This window comes from Cebidichthys violaceus, unplaced genomic scaffold, assembly GCF_023349555.1.
Source record: "Cebidichthys violaceus isolate CVI_PGR_0920_01 unplaced genomic scaffold, fCebVio1.0.p SCAF_96, whole genome shotgun sequence".
In the NCBI taxonomy this organism is placed as follows: Eukaryota; Metazoa; Chordata; class Actinopteri; order Perciformes; family Stichaeidae; genus Cebidichthys; species Cebidichthys violaceus.
The window spans coordinates 314,757-321,764 of record NW_027176982.1 but is presented as its reverse complement, the minus strand read 5'-3'; positions in this window follow the sequence as shown (position 1 = coordinate 321,764).

The window sequence follows — 7,008 nt, the reverse complement described above, 5'->3', positions numbered from 1 at the left end:
TATTCACACAGTTTCTTTGGATGTCTTACCTATGACGCTCTTCTAATGAAGTTGCTGTTGTCGCTGTTGGAGAATAAACGCTACAGCTGAATGTGAAAGAATCATGTCGTGTTTCTCATCTTGAGGCCACCAAAAAGCCATAAACCATGAATGTAAAGAAACGTGACGAGACGTCATGACCCTTAAAGGGACAGTGTGTATAAACTCACCTGCTGCTTCCAGACTATAAAAGCTGCTCCGTCTGTCTCCGTCTGTCTCCGTCTGTCTCCCGTCCTGCAGCTGACATCCGCCCTTCATCACCTTCTTTAGGTTTTGCACCGTCAACGCCTTCACAGCACACTGTGCCACCCATCCATGCATTACCTTCACTCGCTGACATTGCTGATCTACACGCTCCATTATTCATGATAATACATTATGTTTTTTGGAGTGCATCCTTGCGTGAACTCCCTCTTTGTCACGTTTCCTGATCCACTTTGCGGCACTTCCCTTACGTCTGAAGAACACGTGTGAGACGAACGATACATTTTCAAATTACAGTGTGAAAACAGATCCACATAACAGTCATTCTGTGAGGCACTGAAACCTTTGTGGCTCATTCAGTAAGACCGTCCAGATGAGCTGCCACACTGTCATAATTGAACAGTTAGCTGAAATTAGGGTCCAGTTATTTTTCCCTCTTGTAAAGAGAGAGTCAGACAACTAAAGAACACTCTGTGTGTTTATGTCGTATTCTACCCGCTCACAATACCTTGTTGTTGCTGAATGTTAAGCCTGTTTATTGACTCTGCTGTAGTCCCTTTAATTCAACCCAGTCTGCCAGTGTTTGCACATGCAAAAACAGAGGAGAAGACCTTAAATGCATTGAGACATTTTTTTAAAGGAGGACCAGAAGAAGCCAATGTAATGTGCAATGGTGCCAGCAAACAATCGACAATTTAGACACATTAGGAGTGGTGTTTCAGGCCATCTATCACATGTAAGTCCAATATTCAATCTCTGCTTTGATCTCTCCGCCAACCTCCTAGATGCCCCATGATTCATCAGGGCGTCTGGGACCTTTGTTGTTGGAGCCAATGCGTTCTCAAAGGCCCTTTCACGCCGAACGCGACAACAACACCACTCTGTTATTTCCAATGGCCCCTCTGCGAGCGCTGCGGCAAAAAGTTCAACTCCATTGAATGCATCACGATGTGCGCTAAACCCCAAGCGGCTAGCCGCGGCGCAAAACCGCGTCCTCTGTGACAAGATTGCGCAAACTTTCAGCGTCGGTTTGCTAGGCTTTCAGGTTTACTTATACGCATCAAACCCAATCGGGTAGCCGTTGTAAAAGAGTGTGGTTTAGGTTATTAAAATTGACTTTGGTTTCCCACAAAGCGTTAACAGTCTCCTGTGTTCGTTTTGACCCATCTGACCTCCCACTTTCGCCAACCCTGTATGAATTTAAGCTCGGTCGGCGTCACACGCCGAGGGGAAGTTACTAAGCGGTGGTATTTTGATGAGTTTGGGAGTGAGAACGGGTTTCTTGGGCAGGTAGTGTAATGCGGGTACAATGAGTGACACGTAGTAATCCGATGCACTGTCAGCATTAAAAATATTGACTTTATTGAAAGATTGACAGTAAAAGCTCCCGTATTTTAAAAGCCCACTTTTAGCTGTCATGGCCTCAAGCCTTTTAAGCTTTCTTCTGCCTGGTTTTCCAGCTCACTTCCACACTAAACAGTCTGCCGATAGTATGTATACAACATAAATTAGCTGGGATGCTTTGAGGCAGCATACTGATACCATAAAGTAACACGAGAGAGCTTTTCCAGTGTAACACATTTCTATAGATATATAGATGTAGAATACTGGTGCTTGGCCTTCACTGGTGTTACTCCAGCTCCACCTTAGTGTTTGCCATTTACTTGTTAATGTACTCCATTCCGCCACACCACCCCCGCCTCCCTGCAGCCCATTCAGTGGCAAAAGATGATGTTGTTATCAGCACTAAGGGCTGACTATGCATTCCTCTTCCTGAAGATATTATCGGAGCCCTCCTCTGCAGACAGCCAGAGAAAGGGGAGAGCGATGGCAGCGGCGTGGTGGGAAACTTCTTCTTGACACCGTATCAACTCAGCGCCCCTTATCGCTCCCATTTGCTGCTGAGCCAGACGATTACCAGAGTGGCTTTATTCACACAGCCTCGACACTCAATTAGTCTCCCACACCCACTCGCTCTGTGAGCAGCTCAGCGCCGGGGAGACCCACAGCAGCCAGACGCCAGAGCGGCAGAATGCAGATGAGTTGACCCGCATCGACAGATCGAAGCTTCGCCGTGTTTTAAGGAAAATCCACCCCTGACCACATGTCTTAGATAACGATTCTTTTTTTTTTTGTGTGTGGTGTTAAAAGGAAAGAGAAATTTGTCTCTAAGCGCTCCAGTGTTTTGTGCTGTGTTGTTTTATCTTAAGGAGAGCTGACTGAAAACAGATGTCAGTGACTCCTAAAGCTAAAGATTTCAGCTGGGAAGGGATGTGTCCCCTTACTCGTTTTGTTCAATGCAATACAAATATATCTGTGTAAAGTACACATTTTGGAAAATAAGACAATATAGATTAATTATCCTGATAGTATATAGTGTTGATGATGCGTCACGCAAGACAAGAAGGCACAGTGCGTCACCTCCCGGTTTAAACAACTTTGTAAACAAACACCAGATTTCTTTTTTTATTTGTTTCAGTTCCACATACACATTTATAATGTTTTCAACAATTCAAACATGTCTAGTGCTGTGCTCAAGGACAGCTGTTTACCTATGTAGTAAGTATGGTGACGTAATCTTCCTAGCTAGCTAGCTACCTAGCTTAATCCCTGAAAAATGGCAAGAGAAAATGTTACACTAAATGGCAACAAGCTAGCTAGCTACCTAGCTTAATCCCTGAAAAATGGCAAGAGGAAATGTTACACTAAATGGCAACAAACTAGCTAGCTACCTAGCTTAATCCCTGAAAAATGGCAAGAGGAAATGTTACACTAAATGGCAACAAACTAGCTAGCTAGCTACCTAGCTTAATCTCTAAAAAATGGCAAGAGGAAATGTTACACTAAATGGCAACAAGCTAGCAATGTAGTTAGCTAGCTAGCTTAATCCCTGACAAATAGCAAGAGAAAATGTTACACTAAATGGCAACACGCATGGTTTAGAATGCTATAGACAGCTCTACAGGTTGTTGTAGGCCTACTTACAAAAATAGCATTTGAACATACTAAAATCAACATATTGAGTGAGACTGGAAGTGAGCAACACATTCCCACTCCTATCTCGTCTAATACCGTCGTTTTGTCAGTGGTCTTACGCTTCAAACTGTGACATTTTACATACTTGTGTTTAGTGTTAAAACAAGTACAATTGTTAAACGTAACTAGGGAATCAAACTACAGTAAAACAAGTCAACGTCGCTTCACGTGGGACACAAACAGCGATCTCCTGGGTGAAAGTCCTGTGTTTGTTTGACCCATCGCTCGCTCTCACCGTACAACAATGACACCGATTGGTTCGTATTGGAATCAGTGTGAGAACGGCTTGACGTGGAAAGCAGCTAGTTTCTTCCATGCTAGCAGCTTGTCATATACATTAGTGTGCTGCTTAGACCTTTTAGACAGAGTCTGGCTAGCTCCTTATTGCTGCTTCCAGTCTTTATGCTAAGCTAGGCTCTAGCAACCAAAATGACAGTTCTACTGGTTATCAGGAAGAGGGGTCTGAATGCTACATCACAATATGGACAGATTTTCCGATATGAATGATTCCAGACTCATCCATTCATCATTGATCGCTGCGGTGCCCTTTTGATAAACTTCTGTTTTGGTCTGAGCTCTTTATGGGTCGAATATTTGCTCTAATGTCACAATAGAGGGCCCCCAATTTAGTGGCCCTGAGTGCCCCTCTGTGGGACCTGAGTGCCCTGCGCTCAGTCCAGATGCTTATCTCATTAGCTCTGGGGCTCCAGGACTGACGGGAGCCATGAAGGCCGGAAACATCTGTAATTACTGGACAGCGCTGATGCTTTGAAAAAAAATCTTTCTCACAGTTGCCCGACAGTCTTACTCCAGTCTGTACAAACCGAATTACATCTGTATCAAGTCTGGATCTGCTCCAGAGAGCGTCAGCTGCCCTCCTCGGATAAAGAATCAAGATCTCAATCCCTCCCCCGCCGTGACAGGTCATCGCCGGCGATCTCAGGCAACAAATGCCCCGGTGTCGCTCTGTCTCTCGGCTAACAGAGGCCAGGCTGTTGTTAATGCGTGAGCGTCTGACAGGAAATGTTGTCATTTGTTCATCTATTGACTCGCGCTCAAAGTGGAGGAGACAACTTTGGTGCGTTTTTTTTTTTCTTTCTCCAGGAGCTGAGAGGATAAATGGTCCTTCCCTCGGTGCTGCGCTGCTCCAATCACCGACGTAATTACACCGTCGGTCTATTTGCTCGGGAAGATGTGCTGTGGCTCTGCTTTTGATTAATTTCTGTGCATGTTGACCCCCCCCCACCCCCCCACCCCCCATGTTACACGTACTGTACACTTATCCGTCTCTGTCGGCTCATCTGTCTCTCGCTGTTAAATTCCTCTGTCCTGTTTTTTTTTTTTTTTTCCTTCACGCTGCACATATTCACAGGATTGCATCTTTTTTTTTTTTTTTAAAGAATGTGAAGTCAGCAAGCGAGGCCTAATGTCTGTCATATCTCAGTGAGATAGGCGTGGAATGGCGCCACACACTCCTCTCGAAGAGCTTTTTGATTATTGCAGTTGGGCTCACTTCCTTGCAGACGCGGCGACGGCGGACGGGGATTTCTACCTCACCAACCTCTTGAGGGAGATGCTTCTCCTCAAGACACCCCCCCGTTATGTTTCATCTGTGTTCACTCGAGCTCCTTTAAGACATTTCAGGGGGGTTGTGTGTTGTGTATATGTTTGAACTACACTTCCCTGCCGGTATATTGTGTTGTCTGTATACCTCTAGCGCAAATTTAAAATCCCATTTTGAGGAAAAGCAAGACACAAAAATGTAAATAAAACAGCTTTTTTGTTGTTGTTATTTTTGTTTCTTTTCTTGCTTTTGATAGAGATGTTCTTCCTGCCTTCCGGTCTTTGAGTACTTTGTGTACTTGGAGGGACAAAATTGATCTTTTTGACTGTAGGTTTGATGAAAAACATCATTACCGGTAATGAGTGTCCCCTCAAAGGAGCCCATAATACCTCAATTCACCTTTTTTTCATATAAAAAATACAATAGATGACTCTGATTACATCTTCTTCTTTTTTCAAGAGGTGATACAAAGCACCAGAGTGGTTCTGTCCACATGAAGATGAGCATAAAGCAGCTGGAGTCCGTCATCGTCCTTCTTTGTCTGTTCTCCGTTCTGAATGATGCTTCAGGAGCGGATGCGTCTTCATCGTTGAGACAGCAACAAGGGGGACCAACATGTTATCAACATGTTTACCTCACGCTCACTCCGCGCCGATCGATGCCCGCTTTGTCCCGACGCTCGGAGGGCTCTTGCTCGCCATTGATTGAGGGAGGGAGATGAACTGCCGGGCCCTGTGCCGGACAAAGAAATAATTATTGAGCTGATGTGAGAGGATAAACTGTGGCTCATCCCGGCTTAGCGGACATCTATATAGTAGAGGAGAGATGCCGCTGATGCGCTGAGCCGTTCTCATCCTCGGCTCGTCGCGTACAGACGACCGGTCGGGACCCTTTAATGCGCTCGGTGCCCCTTTTTTGGGGTCACTTAGGTTTAGGCGACAAAGCTGCTTGGTTGAAAAAGATCGTGGTTTTGGGTTCAAATGATTTGTCACATTATTTCAGGTGCGTAGCCTACGTTATGCATGTGACGTACACAACGAAACGTACTTAAAAGAAGTCAAAGTTGACGTGTGGTTTCACACGGGACACTAACAGAGGCCTCCTGGGTGAAAGTCTATTAACAACCTCCTCCCTGTTGACGTATAAAGAGAACGGGATACAGCGTTCGCTCTCTTTGTGTTCTTATGAAAGTAGCTCATTGTTGCATGAAGCAAAAAAAAGTACAAAAGTATAAAACAACCTGGATCTTCTGGCGAGCGCCGCAAGCGATCGTCCACATCTTAGGTCCCCAAACATGGACTGTGTAAAGACATGGACAAAGTCTCCCTGATGTCTCCCATAGGTCTCTGAAGAGCAGCCCGCTCGACGCTTGTGTGTCCTCGTGTTGGAGTTAAATCCTGTTAAATTCAGATTAACAAACACACTCACAGTAGATAAACCTATGCCTTTACCTATGAACCGTTGACAATCATGAAGCTAAATTAAATTAAAGCTATAACCTTAAAAACCAATTAGTAATAAATATCCATAAATTAATACAAATATCTAACAAAAAAAATCCAATAACAGATAAATAAATACACAAAGTAATGAGGCGTGCTGTGTTTAGTTATTTGTGTGTTTGTCCTGTTTTGTGTGGAGTGGTCTTTTGTTTTTTTTGTGCATTATTTGTGTTATTTTAGTGTATTTGTTTTATTTTTGTGATTATTATTTGGTTTGTTTTGATGTTTTTGTCCATTTTCTTGTGATTATTTATGTTTGTGGTTTTGGGATGTGTTGCTCATTTGTGTATTTACAAGTATCTCACTAGGGTTTGTGTTCTGTGTGTGGTATCCATTGTCTGTGTTTAGGTATTCAATGTATTTTATTGATCGTGTTTGTTTGTTTCAATGCTTATTTCTGGTTTGGTTATTCGCCCAAATGTTTGTCTGTTAAGCATAAAACTGCCACATTTAGAGATATTGAATAAATTCAACATTTAAAAACTCTTAAATGTGTCATTAGTTAACTCCCTGCAGCTCCTGTTCTTTCTCGATCACACAACTTAATCACATCAGATATGATGAGGGGGAAATCTGTGAAATTTGTGGATCTGAAGGACGTCTTTGTGCCTCGGTTTCATGTAATTTGATCTTCTGGAGTCTCTGTGGGGGGGGGGGGGGGGG